The 17,349-nt window shown below is 41.4% G+C and overlaps 1 long non-coding RNA gene across 2 annotated transcripts in view; it reads right to left on the bottom strand.

The window, feature by feature from the left end:
* Nucleotides 1-13,874: 13,874 nt before the first annotated feature.
* LOC135414627 (uncharacterized) overlaps nucleotides 13,875-17,349 on the bottom strand; it is a 10,190-nt gene continuing 6,715 nt past the window's right edge. For both annotated transcript variants that reach the window (XR_010430752.1, XR_010430753.1), the window contains exons 2-3: nucleotides 14,824-14,897; nucleotides 13,875-14,086 (exon numbers count right to left, since the gene is read on the bottom strand). This is a non-coding gene — a long non-coding RNA (uncharacterized LOC135414627). The remainder of the gene's footprint in view (nucleotides 14,087-14,823; nucleotides 14,898-17,349) is intronic.

The raw sequence follows: 17,349 nt of genomic DNA, 5'->3' as shown, positions 1-17,349 counted from the left end.
GATAAGTAGCTGGTTTCTTAAACAAGCTTGGAGCCAGGAAGAAATGTGGGTAATGAGAGCAAAGGATGGGGCATTTTTAACACTTTCCCTCAAGAAATTGAACAAGTGACCAGTGATAAAATGGTTTACTTAACTTTTTTTAAATCTCACACTTTGGGGACTGCAGGGCAGATGGGATGAACTGTCAAGCTTAGTTTTGTCAATAAACTGCAGAATGTTATTGCTCCTTCCGGAATCTGACATCGAAAAGTGGCAGAAACAAACTCCTTACACTAATTTGTAGGTGTTAAAAAAGGCGTTCTTTTTTCAGCATTCTGGATGTTTGGAGGCTAGCTCCTCTAATTGAACATGCCAAATGACAGACAGGGCTTTTTATTGCACATATTCATATATTTATATATTCATTAAATAGGCTTGCTTACTTAATACATATTCATTAGTTTGCAGGTCTTCTTTGTCGTCTTGACCTCAAATCTTGAGCAGGCACAGCATCATTGTGTTTCACCATCAAAAATTGTAACGTTTGTTCTTTATCTTATCTGGGTACACAGAGCTTAATTTACATCCTGGTTTTTTGAGTTACGTCCCTTATCTAATTCTCTAGGACTTATCTAAAATTATACTGTTCCTTATTTGGGCATTCTGGGATACTGTGAGTGAAGTTTCTATTTCTCCTACCATATCAGCCAGAGAACTTTCCTTGTAAATAAAAGCCAAGAAATGCACACTGTGACTGAGAATGCTGGTAGCCTGGGAGTGCGCTCTCCAGCCAACTGCTGAGCTCCATGTATGACCACAGGTGAGATAATAAAGGAAGGAAAAGGCAAGGGTGATGGGGAATGAGGCTGCTTGGAACAGAGACATACCAGCAAAGGTATCTCTGCAACTGAAATAGGTGGGAAAGCTGGGAGAAGTAAAATAGCCCTCTCCAATGCACAAACACAGTTTTCCTTTCTTAAAATATTAATTGGCTATTTTTAAGCCATGGGGCAGTTTGTCCTCCCTCTGCTCCCCAGTCTTATTAACTTCCTTGCTGTGTTCCCTTCTGCCATCTGTCCTGACTCAGCAGGCAGGGAAGCTGCTCTTGTGGAGTGACAGATTCAAGGCTGTCAGTGGTGCTGGTTTAGCACAGCAAAAAAAGCAGCCACTTGGAAAAGTCTAATGGGTGTTGGGATGCAATAATTAAACAATGCAGGGTAGCAGAAGGAAGGAAAGAATCAAGGCTACTAGACTCTAGGTTGGTTTTGATACTCACAGCAGTGAGCAAGCCTTCGTTCCTGAGCCAGGTGGTGTGGTTTGTGCCCACACACTGCAAGGCTGGGGTTTGTGGTCTGGATGGGACAGGCTGCTTGTTCCTGCTAGTCTTAATTCCTCACCACTACCATGGTGCAGCAGTTTGCAGTAGCCCTTTGCTCTTTCTCACTCTTGGTCTCTTCAGCAGATGCTGCACTCATGTCTTGCTTGACTCATGCACTTCATGCACTTGGCACATGCTGCATAGGGAACAAGCCAAGTGCCCAGATCAGGGACTGCTCAGTGCTCAGCTTCCAGTAGAGTTCATGCTGTTGCTCAGTAGTGATAATACTGAGGCCTGCCACAGTCCATTTTTATCCCTTGAGGTGTAGCCAGATAGATCTGTGCTGGATACAAACTATCCTGAGGTATGAATGCAGTTGCTTGATGTACAGGGAAAGCATGAGATATTTGAACCACTCCCATTATCCAGATATAAGCCATAACCCAGGTTCTCTTGTAAAGAGAAGGGTTTGGGACTGGGACACTACATCATTTCAACAAGAGAAAGTGCCAGATTCTGCACCTGGGATGAGGCAACCCCAGATGTACAGACAGACTGGGGAATGAGATGCTGGAAAGCGGTGCTATAGAAAGGGATCTGGGGGTCCTGGTCGATGGCAAGTTGAATCTGAGTCAGCAGTGCCCTGGCAGCCAGGAGTGCCAACTGTGTCCTGAGGGGCATCAGGCAAAGCATCCCCAGGGAAGTGGTCACAGCACCAAGCCTGCCAGAGTTCAAGAAGTGTTTGGATGTGGCTCTTGAAGATGATTCTGTGCAGGGCTTAGAGTTGGACTTGATGATCCTTGTGGATCCCTTCCAACTCAATATATTCTGTGATTCAGCTTCATGGGAAAAACAGTAGAAAATAGAGAGAACCATATTCAAATCCTTGTGCCAGGAGCTGAGTTATTCTTCAAAATCAGTGAATTTTCTTGTCAACACCCAGACCCGAGAGGAAAAGGGCTGCTATGCAAAGACTGACTGTTGTCAGCTGGAGTCAACAGGTTTACTGTAGGCACGAAGGAGTGAAGTCTCTGGAAGCCCTTCTACAGGTCCTCTGTCCCTGCATGATCAGTGTCTGCATGTTCCTGGTGAAATGTATACCAGAAAAGAAAGGGCCATGATAACTATTGAGATTTTCATGATGCCCACATGGAAATGAGTGCCCGTGAACTCACATCCTTAGCAGAAATGATCGGTGAGGAGTTTGGTTCATTTATTAAGGTTCGACCTGTTTATATGTGTCCTAGTTAGAACAGCTGGGACCAGCTCATCACTGTGTGGGTGTAACCCAAAACTGTGTATTCTATACCTTTCCATGCCATTTCCCAGAAACTGTTAACAATAAACCATTTACAGCAGCTGCCCAGAGCATGCCTGACACCTCAGGCTATAAGCTAGGTGTTAAGAGGCCTGTGAGACAGGAGGATGCTCCTGTTCTCCCATTGTGGAACTCCCCACAAGGTACTCCCTACAAGGGAGGTACTGGGCATTCCTGCCTGAACCTGAGGATATATAATCTTGGGGTTTGGGGACTTCTGGTACCTCTCATGGGATCCAGAGAAGGACCGGAACTTGGACTGGACTGTGACCACCACTTTCAACCAGACTGAGACCACCACTCTCGACTGGACTGTGACTACCACTCTCAACCAGACTGCAATCACCACTCTCAACCAGACTGCAAGAGCACTCTCAACCAGACTGCAAGAGCACTCCCAACCAGACTGTGATCACCACCCTCAACCGGACTGCAACCAGCACTCTCACCAACTGGTTTTCCCTCTCCTTTTACTTTTGGACTTAGGGGGACCATGTGGGGCTCAGCATGGGGAGGGGGCCCCAAAGAACACCAGTCTGTTCATGCCCCAGGGTGCTGGGTTATACATCTGGGTTTTGTGGGTGAAAACCAATTGTTTGTCTGTGTCATTGTATTTACTGTATTATTTTTATTAAATTATTATTCTGACTTACAATCTCTTTTGAGTTGGGTTCATTCCCCCTGCCGGTTTACCTTTAAACCAGCACAATATGTACTAAGGCAAAGGAGCCAAGCTGAAAGTCTGGAGAATGAAAAGCACCATATACATGTTAAACACTGTATTTATATATTTAGATATTGTGTATTTATATATTTAGATATTGTGTATTGTATTTATAAACCCTATGTTTGTATTTTAGCATTAAGGTACTACATAAATGTAAATATTAAGCTAGTTCCAAAGTTTAATAGATATTTTTTATGCTACAAAGAAGGTTGCAAAGTAAAGTTTTTCTTTGAGTTTTCTTTTTAAAAATCTCCACTAAAAATAACTGGCTTAATTCTTATATTCTTATTTTTTTAACAAAAATGTCAGTGAGGGAACAACGGTGGTTCTGCACTGTGCCTGCACTTTCCTTCCCCAGGAGTAGTCTCTGCCATTAACCTACACTGTAGCAGCTCCCTGGAGCCTCAAAGTGCTACATCAGCAGTTGGAGCACTGCTGAGACAGGTCAGGATCAAGCCACCTCCACCCTCTGCACCACCATGGACTTCTCTGGTTTTGTAGGGACCACTGGATGTAAGATGACATTCAAACAATCACCATAACACAGAAAGACTACAGTCACCCAGAGGCTTTGAAAAGCTTGACTCTCAGGCTGGGGGTCAAGGTGGTCAGGCACTGGAAAAAGGATCTTCAGAGATTAGTGACTCTCCCTCTCTGGAGGTGTTCTACTCTTGATGGGATTCTGAACAATCTATTCTAGCCATACCTTTTTGAGCAGGCAGCTGAACTAGGTGACCTCCAGAGGGCCCTTCTAGTTTGAATTATTCTATGACTTTATTATCTTGGCAGAAAATCCCATTCTACTGGGTCATACATAGAAATTTATATTATTTATAGATAGCTAATAAAAGATGCTTTTATTGCCTTAGTTGTTGGAAATACATTGGTTTCTTGTTACTGTAACTCTCAACAACCTCTGTACTTGTCTGACCCCACTGAGTAGCTAACAGAGTTCTCTGAGTAACACTATCCATATACATTGTTCAATTTAAACCCTGTGTTGCTCATACTCTGCTGCTAGCAGCTTCTTCCAATTTTCTCCTTTACCCGGGCATGCAAGTGTTTATGTCCTAAGCTATCTAACACTGCAAGGGAAATAGCAAATGAGTTTTTCTTAAGAAATTCTTGGCATTTTAACCACAGTACTCAGGCTGGAAATGATTTAAAGCATACGGTGAAAGTTACTTCGAGTCCAAGACCATTATGAGAATCAATGACACAGGTTTTGAAAGCGTGAAAGATGTGCATATTCTTTAGGTCAGGTTCAGTAAACTATTTCCAATTCCCTTAAATGTATGGAAGAGTAAGATATTTGTGCTGCATCCTTCAGTGGGGTTGCATCTAGGATAATGCTGTCCATCTTTCACTGTCAGCTGGGGAATATTTCAAACCAAGACCCCAATTAAGTATACAGTATTCATGAGCTATGTCCGTGTTATTTACAGGATTACACTTCATTAATAAACACAATTCCATATTGCATGATTAATGACAATAATGACAATCAACATAATTACAGTAACCTGGGTAGACAATTGCTTCTGAGTTATAATTAAGCATTTTACAAAAAAAAAAAAAAAAATTACTCCAAGACTCGAGATAATAGGTTTAAAGGAACATTATTCTGTTTTTTTCTTTCCCCCCCCCTTTCTCCCAAAGTCCAGTACTTTTAAGGCAATTCACCTCAAATGTGCAATTTAGAAGACCATAATCAGCAAAGTGGAGGATTGGAAGGCTGGAATTGATTAAGATGCTATCTTTAATGCATCCCCATGTCTCTAGCTCATCCTTACTACAGTAGCCTAAGCATTATCAAGATATAAAGAAGTCTGTGTGTATGAACTTATACATGTGTTTATGTACGTACACAATCACACTAGGCTTATATATGCAACAACATGACAAATCCCTGTGTTCTACACTTTAAAGAAGAAAAAAGGTAAATTATTTGGTAAAGGTATTATTAAAAGTCCTTCAGTATCAACCTAAGAGACATCTGATAGCTGCAGCCTGATTTTTGCCAGCAAAACTAAAGTGAAATTACTGGCTATTGCATGCAGTTACCCAGTCTTGCAAGATTTAGATTGCGTAAAGTGGTGCAGCCTCATCAATAGGAAGAGCACTTCCTTTCCTTGGTTATATTTTTGTACAGCCAAAGAATGACATCAGCAACATAATCTCCTCATAATTCCCTTGCATATGGGGACCCTGCAGCTGCCCTGTGTTCACACAGCTTCTATCTCTGCTTATGTGTCCCACAGAGCAGTTTCATCCATCCAGTTTTTCCAGAACTATTAATGGGATTTAACCTCAACTGCTTGGTTGTTTCCCAAACTGTATACCAACAGACACATTTAATTTTAGATAATGAGATCCTAAATTTATTCAAATTTTTCAATCCTTGTTTCGATTTACAAAATAAATAATCTTTCCTGAAATCCATTTCGCTTCCTTTTCCCCTCTCAAAAAAAATTAATATTTATGCTTCCCTAATAATTCCTTGTTGCAAGGAAGCAACCAAGGAAGCAATCTTTAATCTCTGAGAATTCCCAAACCAGTATTAAGCACTAAAAAAACGTCAAAGATAAAAGTTCTAGGTACTTCTTAAAATTTATTTTATGGAAATGGAGGCTAGATTCCCCTTTTTGCTTTAGTCAGCATAGGGCTTACTTGAGAATGCTTCATTTATATGTTTTCAGGATATATCACGAATGACAAGCTAAAATCTTTCATCTCTTGTTTGTACACAGTTACTACCACTTGTCAATAAGCAATTTGGATTTTGCCCAATTCTTGCAATGAAATGCTGAAACTTCTTGTTTAAATGAAAAATATTTACCCAGTACAAATAATGGTGTATTAATTCCGTATGGGTTCTGATCATGCTCATTTTGATTACATTGATTTTCTTCCACAGCTTAAGGATTATTTTTATCTTATCTGAATATTGTGCATCTATTATAATTTCTTTTTTATTGAGTTACTACAGAACAAAGCTATCTTTTGGTTTTGTTTTTTTTGGTTGGTTATTTTATTGCATTTGCGTGGCAAGGTTATGGTATCAGGGGAGCATAGAGGCCCAGAGAAGGTGACTTTAGTCGCATCCCCCTTCTCCTCAGACCACATAATTATCCAAGGGTGACTTCTCTGAGATTCTGCCAGAAGCTTTCCCTATGTCTGACAAGAGCCAATGTCAGCCAGCTCCAAGATGGACCCACTGCTGACCAAGGCTGAGCTCATCAGTGATGGTAGTAATTCCTCTGTGATAACATATTTAAGAAGGAAAAAAATGTTATTGCACAGAAGTAGTTTCAACCAGAGAAGAGCGGAGTGAGAACATGTGAGAAAAGTCTTTGCAGACATCAATGTCAGTGAGGAAAGAGGGATAGGAGTGCTCCAGGCACTGGAGCAGTGATTCCCCTGCAGCCCATGGTGCAGCCCATGGGGAAGCTGTCCATGGAGGTCCATGGGCGAGCAGCGATCCACCTGCAGCCTGTGGAGGAGACCCACACCAGAGCAGATGGATGCTCAAAAGAATGTTGTGACCCAGTGGGAAACTGACACTGAAGCAGGTTCCTGGCAGGGACCTGTGGAACCATAGGAAGAGGAGTGAACACTGAAGCAGTCTGTCCCTGAAGGACTGCACCCTGCAAAGAGGACCCATCCTGAAGCAGTTCATGGAGAACTGTAACCCATGGGAAGGAGTCACGTTGGAGAAGTTTGTGGAGGACTGCCTCCCATGGGAGAGACCACACTGGGGCAGGAGAAGGACTCCTGTCCCTGAGGAGGAAGCAGTGGCAGAAACGACATGTGATGAACTGGCCATAATCTCCATTCCCTGACTCCCCGTGCTGCTGTGGGGGAGGAGGTAGAGAATCAGGAGTAAAGTTTAGCCCAGAAAGAAGGGAGGGATGGATGGAAGATTTATTTTACTTCTCATTATCCTACTTTGATTTTGACTGGTAATAAATTCAACTAATTTCCCTAAATTGAGTCTGTTTTGCCCATGACAGTAATCAGTGAGTGATCTCTCGCTGTCCTTATCTCAACTCATGAGGCTTTTGTCATATTTTTTCTCCCCTGTGCAGCTGAGGAAGGGAGTGCTAGAGCAGCTTTGGTGGGTACCTGTCCTTCAGCCAGGGTCAAACCACCACAGTTATGCTTTGTAAGCATTTTTATTTTCCCTTTGCTTGAACATAAACAGTGGAAACAAAGTTAATGAACTTTCTTAATTTTCTTGTCAATAACTCAGGACGTTCATCATGAGGACATGCAAGAGAAGAAGAGCATATTCTACTGTGGATAAGTTTTTAATGTGGACAGTCCATGAAGAGATACAAATAAAAAAAAACCCACACGACCCAAAGCAAGAAAAAAGCAAAATTTCGGTTTGGAGAAAGAGGTGTCCAATACATATAGACAGGTGTGGGAATAGCATAGTGACAATACTCAAAGCATGCTTTCATATGTTCAGATGCTCAAATTGGTAGTGCAAGCAGAAAAAGAGTATGAACCCTGGGGAAAAAAAATGCACAATGCACAGTTTAGGTGTTGAAAACAAAGTAGAGGCATCCCTGTCCCATTTGCCAGGGATTTAATCTTAGCGATTTCTCAGCAGAGCTAATTGGCTGAGTGAGCACCTTCAGGAAGGGAGCTGTGCTCTGTTAAGCTGATTCCAAGTCATCACTGATACATCACACCCCATGATGTTATCACACTCCTTGTGTTATAGGCACAAGGGAGATGTCCAAAGAAATAGCTGAGGGATTCCCTTGAGGAATCTCTGGCTGAAAGCAAATGATAAAAAACATGATGTTCTACCTAAGGAGAAAAGGAAGATACTATCAGAAAGGAAAACACAGCACCTACATGAGACAAAATCAGTGAATCTCTCCACAGGATAAAACCAAGGTTATGTTTACCAACTCTGATGGGTGGTACTTGTTAATTAACACCAGATACAAATATCTAACATCTGTGTATTTCAGTTCAGTGGAGAATAGGAAAAGAAACAGGTTGAAAAATGTTCACTCTGATGTAAAATGTGCAGCTGTCTTATTTGCTTAGTAGCTAGTCAATGCTCAAGAAGCTTCTGAGCAACCAAGATGAACATCCGTGGACAAGTGAGGGTCTGTCAGGAAAACACTGAGCTGAGGAATGAAGAGGTCGGTGACATGTACGTTGATGACCTGAAAATTCTTCGTTAGAATTAAATGATGCTAAACATCAAGAAAAGGAAAAAAAAGAGAGAGATTCTTAGGGTAGTATTGAAAGTCTCAACCAGCTGTATTGGACAGAACAAGGCAAATAAAAGCCACTAAAATTAGGATTATGAAAGTCAAACTGGATGGTTCTCTCAATTGATGAGGAAAAAGAATTTCAAGCAAGATACAGCTTTTCCAGTCTAATTAAGCACCTTCTGAGAGGAAAACTACAGGAGCAATGGCACCAGTCCTGTAGATAAAGAAGAGGACAGACTTGATCACTGCTTTCTTAGCTGCTGTTTTACACCAAGAGGTGCTGCTTTTTTATGATCCCAGTAAGAAAGGCATTTAGAGTCTGACAAGCTGTGTTTAAAATGCTATTTATTACCATCAGTGTTATAGAGAATGATAGGGTAGTATAGATAATCTTATGTCCCTTCAGATGCTGGTAGCCCTGTGTTGTGCAGCTTCAGACAGGCCTCCAGATCCCATCCACATAGGCGTTACACCACCATTTATTTTTTCTTAATTTGAGCTCTTTCAGGATTTTCTTAAAACCAAACAACTCTATTCATAATTTGTGCTCTCATAGAAAAAGGATTTTCACAGGAGAACTTGTTGATGCAGTTTCAGATAAAGGCAAGGACATGCAGGTGGTGACCAAGCGGGAGCTGCTTGCAGGCTCCTCTGTTACAAGCAACCACGGAAGTTTGCCCTGCAGCGAAGGGATCTGTGCAGCACACCATGGGTTAGAAAACTAAGCTGTAGTGGAGCACACCTCCTTGTGTGAAATGCTGTGTGGATCACTTGTGCATCATTGTACAGGGGGCTCCTGGTCATGAACACAGTGTCTGCTTGCTGCATCTGCTTTCTGTAACTCAATAGCTAGATTTAGCATTTCTGTTACTATGTCTTTATATAATTAGGCAAATTTTATGAGCAAATTATATAAAAGGTAACCACAAATAAAAAGGAATGCAGAAGCTATTTGCCTAAGTCAAGCTTATAGTTCACTTGGAAGAATGATATATTTGGCACGTGTGAAGGAAGAACTTTAACTGAACCATAAAGGTTAGAGAGGTTAAACCTCTGAAACATGGTTGCTGGCAGGTTTGGATGCTTCTCTCTGGAGACCCTTTAATAAATAGCCCTGTATAATGGTCTACTTGTGCAGCAACAGCCATAAATATGCCAAGTGAAATGCAAGCTAATTAGAAAGCACTTATTCTAGTCCTCCAGAGTGTATTATGATGGAAAGTTTCACTTTCAGTCTACAACTTACTCCTTTCTTGTTCAGTCCTATTTTCCTGTTGCATTGCTAAGATTCATTGACAAGACAGTACATCTACATTGATGGGCTTTTCAACGTAGATTTCTTTCTGTGGTCCTGCTGAGTAGAAGTCATTGTCTAGGGAGAGTCAGTCACAAAAGTCCTTGAGGAAGTGTGGCATCAGCTTTTTTTGTCCATCCAGTCAATTACTCCTTGCTCTGCCTTCCCCTAAGCAAACACATGTCTCTTTAAAACTTAGAACTGGTGGAACTGGGCTACCTCTAACTAGGGCTATGGGATTTATTAGACTTCCGAAGGGTATTAATACTTGCTGGTGCTATATGTGCTCCCCAATGGAATAACGCAGTACTGACTCCCTATGTCTATGTTAAGACTACTCATTAAATTTACTTTGTGAATTTGGTGAAACAATCTAAAGAGACCAAGTACATTTATTTAATGACAAGCAAGTTACTTGGAGATTGGATGGTGAAATTGTTCAAAACTGAACAAAGTTAAATGAAATAATATCTTTACATTCCTGACATTTTTTGAGATAAAATATGAACTTCTAGGGTCCCTATAATTAAACCAGCCCCTTCTACAGCATTATTCTTGCCTGTGGTTCAGTTACTGGAGCAATACTTCAACTTTGGTTCTGTCTACAACTTAAGTCTCAGACGGACTTGCTTGAGCTATTCCTTACAAGTGAAAATATTGACTCTATTGACAAGGACATTTAACTCCAGGTGCTGTTGGAAAAATGCATTGTTTGTGCACTGATCCTATTTCTCTTTATCTATACTTATGATCAATGACCTCATCTCTCTTGGCCTTGTTTGAACACCACCAGTTAAAGAAACAAGAAGCAAAAAGTAGTTTAGAATAGAGCTGTAGTGTTTGAGTCTTAATTTTTTTTTTTCAAATTTAGGGAATTGGAAATGGACTCCAGCCCTTTTAGCTATTTTTGAAGGTTTTCCTGCTAGAATTTGACTGGAATTGGAACTACAGCTGTTGGAGGAGGGATATTGCTAGTAGGAGAGGAGAGTAGCCTTTGAGATGGAGGGTCTTCAGACTGGCTTTTGGGTGAACACTGGGATGGGCTACTTGGATGGATTTGAGTCCTCAGCTGACGGGGTATAATGGTGTAAGGTGAACACAGACATTAAATTTATTATTTTCAGTTTTACTCATTGAAAGTCAAAGACTGTGGCTCTATATAGGAGATGGAAATCTCCTTCTGGGCTTGGTCAGATGTAGGGATGGCATGGTAGCCATTACATTATCGTGTGACTAAATCAGGATTTGGGGACCACTGCACAAATCTCCCAATCCCTTGCCGGGCTTGTGGGTGTGCTGCATCTCTGAGGTCTGACTTTGAGCAGGAAAGCAGAGGACAAAGGAGGGAAAGCGCTATCTTGTATACGCCACAAAATTTGAGCTTCTTATTCCTGATAGCCTCTATTTTACTAGATATTTGGCAATTGCACCACCAGAGATGGGCAGAGAAAAAGCTGTGACATCTATTAAAATTGACTGCAACAACAGCTAGGTCAGGCCCACAGTCTGACAAATCTCTCAGGTTGCTGGCTGACATAACTTGCTCGCATTCCCAGGGCTGAACTAATTGCCAGTTTTGGTGTTTATTTCACAAGGAAGGAAATTTTTCCTTCATGTCAGATTGTCAGAGGCTAAGCAGCTTTTGATTTCCAGTGGGGCATGGTGCAGGGTCCATCTGCTAGAAATTCTCCAGGGATGTCTCAGCTAATGGCAGTGCTGTGCCTCTCTTATATTCTCTTTAAAGCAATGCTATGGTATAATTTTTGAGCCTTTTTTCCTTTTGTGCTATCGGTCTTGCAATGGTCTCAGAGACTGCTTTACAGTATGAGGTTTAGGTGGGGGAGCAGATACTCTGAGGATCCATCTGATCGTAGTGTTGATGCCATGACAGTGTGATTGCAGGGAGTTGAATTCAATGACCTAGAAGTTCCTTCCCAGTCCCACCTACTGCCTCACCCCCTGCCAGCTCACAGGTACCATGTGTCCCCCTTTTTGTTTCATTTCCCTGTTTATCTGCTTCTCTTTAATATTCTCTTCTTTACATATATGCTTCTCTACCTGCATATGAGACTACTTAGCAGTCTAAACAGAACATTTCCAAAATAATTGAATATGGTTAATGACAGCATCCTTGGAAATTGCTATTCTGATAATTCTCACCCATAACTTTAAATTACTGAATTAGCTTTGAAGCCAGTATTTCCACAAAGTGCTGGAGTTGGAGATGAATGCTTCATATAGCTTGGAATCTGTGACTATATGTTTTCAAATGAAACATGGCATTGTTTCAAACATAAATCACTTGAAGGCAGCAGCCACTTAAATTAGGTCATAACCAGTGAATCAATGCAAGCAGAGAGGATGTTAGTGAAAGTAATGTGATTTTTATCTTCAAAATCTCATGAACCACTCAGCCTAGAAAACAAACTGCTGAACGTCTTTGGAAGGCTGGACCAGATGATTAGCCTCCTAGTGGCATACTGCATTGATTTCTGTTCTTGATCCTGAGTCATCAATAGTCAATGGACTTTCAAATCAGGCAAACACACAGGCCTTTTTCTGGACAGGACAGGATGTTTTCTGCATCTCAAGTGTCTTGAACCACTTACTGGATATCATCTGGCTCTGGTGAAATAAGGACTAGCCAGCAGGAGTAAATAGAATTCTGTTGCCTGATTTTCTAATTCTGTATGCATTGTTTTTGGAAATATGCTCTCTGTGCAAAGCCCTGGGGAAGAAAGTAAATTCTTCTCCATTTTTAAGTGTCTGAGATCTGTGAACACTAGAAACAGGCCAAAGCTTTGATGCTATTCTTGACATTTTGAAGTCAGCTAAGCTAATACCCAAATACTGCTTAATCACAGAAACAAAAAATTATGGCTAGTATTCCACTTCAGATGCATGAGACCCCATGGCCTTGTTGCCTTGCCCCAGCCTGCAGGCTGTGTACATTCAGTAGAAGATTTAGTGCAACTGAAAAATGAAAAGCAGTGCCTTTATGATTAACAAACACTTGATGAAAAAGAAAACTTTGTTTCAAGAGACGATAGTAAGAAATCCCCTATACTTTCCCCCGCCACCCTTCTTTTGCTTCTTTAGTACCCTCTTTCTCTGCCATTTACTTCCTGCTGTAATAGTTTGTCTGTCATTTTCTCTCTCTCCTCCAAAGCCTTACTGACTCATATTTTTTCCTTTCTACTCAAGAGTCTTTCTCTGGTTTCTTATGTGCCCCATCCCCTGTAGCCCACTCCTTAATTTGCACCTTGTCTGTTCCTCTTTTTATTTCTCAAGCTATTTATTGTGAGAACGCTACCAGCTTAAGACAAGGCTACTGGCAGAGGGCAGGATCTGGCTTCACTCCATAGGTGAGCTCTTCAAGGAACAATCTGGGAAGTCATTAGACTTAGTAATCTGCACTGTGCCCCTAGAGACAGCCTAATGTCACAGAGTGACAATGTGTCACTGGAAGAGCAGATGCTGATCTCAGAGCATTGACTGATGGAAGTCTTAAGTAATTTCATTGATATTCATTATATCATACTGTCTACACCAGTGCTTGCAAAGATACCCACTGATAGTTTTGGTTAAGAGATGACCCCTGCAAATATGGGCCTGATTCTCAGCTATCTTTGCTGAAGTTTTGCACCAGCAGAACTTCACTGCTCTCTGTGGATAGGCCAAGTTTTATGATAAATGAGACCAGGAGTAGCAAACCTAGCCTGCATATTTTCTGTGAGTGCTTTCCCAAGTCTTCAGTTCTGTTTTGAGAATCTCTGCATTTCTGTTCAAATTCACTTATTCACATTTGGCAGAACCTGCTCTGGCAGTATTGTGCTTTAAAAACTGAAAACTCCTCCAAGGTATAGTACAGAAAAAAACTCAAAACCCTGCTATTGTCCTTGAAGGAAACATTGCAAGTCTGCTGGTTCTGTTTTTTCAAGCAGACTGATAGCTTTTTGTCCTATTGTGTGGTTCATGGTGGCTGAGTGTGTTCTAAAACATCTCAATTACTTTCTATTTTACAGACATTTTTATTAGATCTATAATCTCATGCCTTGTATCCACAGAGGGTTCTCAGTGCTCTAAACAACTACCAGGAGGATGTATTTTCTCCCTCATGGATTCTAAGCTTTTCTTCCAGAGGCTAGATTTTATTGCACATTATATGTCAGGACGGCAGAGGCTCCTTGTTTCTTCTTAATTGTTCCCACTAGAAGTGAAAAACATAAATAAAGAAAAGCTGAAGTGATAATTCAGGAAAGAGAGAGAGCAGTTTTTGTTGTCCAAAATTCTCATAAAAATTCATTTTGTGTTCCTGCTGACCTCCTCCTTGTTGATTCATGGCAGATAAACAGAACATGTATCACTTTTTTCCTCTGTTTTAATGCATTGGAGAGGCCAGGCTCCTCTCTTATACAGCCTTTTTGCTGCAGAATAACAAGCTACAAGGAGGCAGATAATTTTGCAATCTTTTATATTTTGGCTGTTCTTTCTGCACAAGCCTTTCACCTAGTCCTCTTCATATCCTGAAAAACTCCATCCATCACAGGTAACCCTAACCCCCCAAAAGATCACCACTGAAAAAGCATGTTAATGCTGTCCCCAGAACATGACACTTCATATCTGTATGTTGTGCTCTGCATTTGCCACAGCAAAATCACACAGGAATATATTCCCATCTTTCAGATAAAGGCATGAAATTCATCAATCAGCTTTCTAATTAATATGAAGTCTAAACTTGCATTGTCTTTTCTCTAGTCATCACAGTAGCAGCGTCATAGATACTGCTTAGACTTCTTAGAAGCATTGCACGTTACATATTTTATTCATATAGTAGGCATTTTCAAATATATATTTTAAGGAATACACATATTAATGAATTAAAAGGACAGGATGTGAAGGAATCAGGCTAGACTTTTCAGTCTCAGTGTTTGGGAGATGTCTTACCAGGTGGCTGCTATGAAATTCCCAAGACTACAGACTGCTGACATACTTTAGGATCAAAGGAGACGATGGGGAACCTGGAAGACAGCAATACTTTGAGAAATGAAATAGCAGGACTATCACAGTAGACTTTCTTAGCATAATTCCAGTAAGTCCTTACACAAGCATTTAAGACAGTAGCATTAGGTTTTTCACTAAAAGGCTAATCACTACAATGATTTTACTAATTTTGCTGAAAAAAATGTTGGATTTATGTCTGCAAAGGTATCACAGTTTGAGGCTATTGCTGCCAAGTTTTTTCATTTACTGGTCCTGTCTTTCTGAATGCCTTCTTCCCCATGCATTTGACAAGCACTTGAAATACCACTACAAAACAAATGCACACAAATTAAATCCAGCATCCTTCAGCATAAAAGTATTATCTTCAGAAACACCTACATTACTCTGGAGCCAAGGTAATTTTTAAAAATGTCTCTCAGAGGAGTGAGAGGGTGAAATGATATCATTCCCCAAGGGAGTGCCAAAGGCAGTAGACTCTGTTGGGGTCACTCATACTCTCCCAGGCTAACACAGTGTCTCTTAGGTTTATGCCTGAACAGGGCAATAGCTTTCACAGGTAGGATGTAGTGTCTCTCCCACCAGCCAGAGAAACTGGCTTTTATTTACTTAGGGTGCATGGGAGAAGTCGGATTAGCTCCCTCATTAATCACCTATCTCACCAGTAAAAGTCTGAAAGGTTTCATTCTCTCCAGGCAGCAAATTTGAGAAGGACATAAATATTCATGGTCAAGAGTAAAATATTTCATGTTTCAAATTCACTGGTTTGGGGTTTTTTTCCACCCAATTTCTTGCAAAGGTTACCAACTGCCTGCTTTCCAATTCTGGTATCTGGCTGTGTGTAGGAAAACCCATGTCTTTGTAAGAAAGGAGCTCACAGCCATAGATTTAAAGTGCTAAAGCCTGATAAGAGATAGCTTGCAGATTTAGAATGACCACAACCCCAACGTTGTGGGTCTTCTTGTATTGCTTCTTTAAAAGAATAACACAGTTGCAGGTGGCTCCATTTGCTGCATTTTGCATTTCTGATCTGCCTTCTATTTGGATCTACCCAGGGTTTAGGATAGGAGCTGAACATTTGCAAATAGCAAACTATGAGGACTGATTGAGTTTACAACCAAACAGCACAGTGCTTGCTATGAGTTGTGCTTCTGTGTGGTGACTCTGCATTACAGTGTCTGAAGTCTCTTCATTTTCTCCTTTAAACTGAAGATCTGTTTTGATTTGTTGTCTCTTTCTTGTAAAAACAATATTGTAAAAATCCTTTGAACTTGGTTCTAATGTGCATCTCTGACCATGTGTGCAGCTGGCTCTGCATGATCCCGACCCTGAGCTGGGTTCACATGAACTGGCTCTGCTAATTCTGGAGATGGGAGCCTTAGGGTATTACCCGGCTGGCATCTGCAGAAATGCTGCTCAGTTACTCATTCTGCCACTCAGTCAACACAATGCCTCCATGCTGCACCTGTGGGATGCTGGACCTCAGGTCAACCCATGCCGAGGGTCTCTGTGTTTCACTCCATCCTGCAGAGCACTGCTTGTCCCTCCTTGACACAGTAATGCACAGAGAGGCTTTTAAGCAGTTTAGTTGAGTTTGGTTCTCTTTTTTTTAGTTTTAATATTGTGTGAGTATTAGAATCAACTTTGTGATGATGGATAATTATCTGCAGAAGGTGCAGGCTATCATTTAGATTGTGGGTATCTATGTTCTTGTCTGCTTCAGTAGACTATCTTGGGGCAGAAAGGATAGGAAAATATTTGCCACACAATTGTGAGGGAAAATGAACCATGAAGTCAGAAGAAAGGATTTTATAGATCCACTCAGTATATGAGAGGAGCCCCAATGGCACCACCAGCTCTGTCTGCCGCTGCCCACACTCCTGGGGCTCCCCCCACACTGCCCACCCCATGTCAGCCCCCTCAGGCCATGAGCCCCTGCCCCAGAGATGCCATGGCATGGCCAGTCTCCAGCTCCCCACAGCTCTGCCCATCCTGTCTTCGTCTCCAGGGCAGTGACCAATGCTGGGCCTAAGCTGGCCTGGTGACCTCCCACTGCCCCCCTCCCTGGTCTCAGCAGCTCTGCTCCTTTGCCTGGAGATGTGGGGCACTGTGCTAGGAAGAATTACTGGGTTAAAAACTGAGAATGCCAGACATTAGCTGTCAAGAAAAATGAAGATATTCTTAAGAAACTAAGCGTATGGCTACTAGGTCTGTAATACATTTCATTTCACCTTCATGGAATTATCCCTTCTCCTTCTGAGACAGGCAGGGACTGGGTTAGTGTTACACAGGGGAGCTCACATCTATGTAATTGCCAGAATATTCTCAGTTGCAATATGCCGACCTGCAGCTTCACAGATGAAATTGATTATTTTTGCTGTCAGCCCTCTCCTGCTCTATTAAAATTCAATTTTATGGTGTAACAATCCCTGTGGACATGTTTTGTCATTTGTTTCCGAGACATGATGGAAG

This window comes from Pseudopipra pipra, chromosome 5, assembly GCF_036250125.1.
Source record: "Pseudopipra pipra isolate bDixPip1 chromosome 5, bDixPip1.hap1, whole genome shotgun sequence".
NCBI lineage: Eukaryota > Metazoa > Chordata > Aves > Passeriformes > Pipridae > Pseudopipra > Pseudopipra pipra.
The sequence above is the reverse complement of the archived record's forward strand: the minus strand, read 5'-3'. Positions and strand labels throughout refer to the sequence as shown.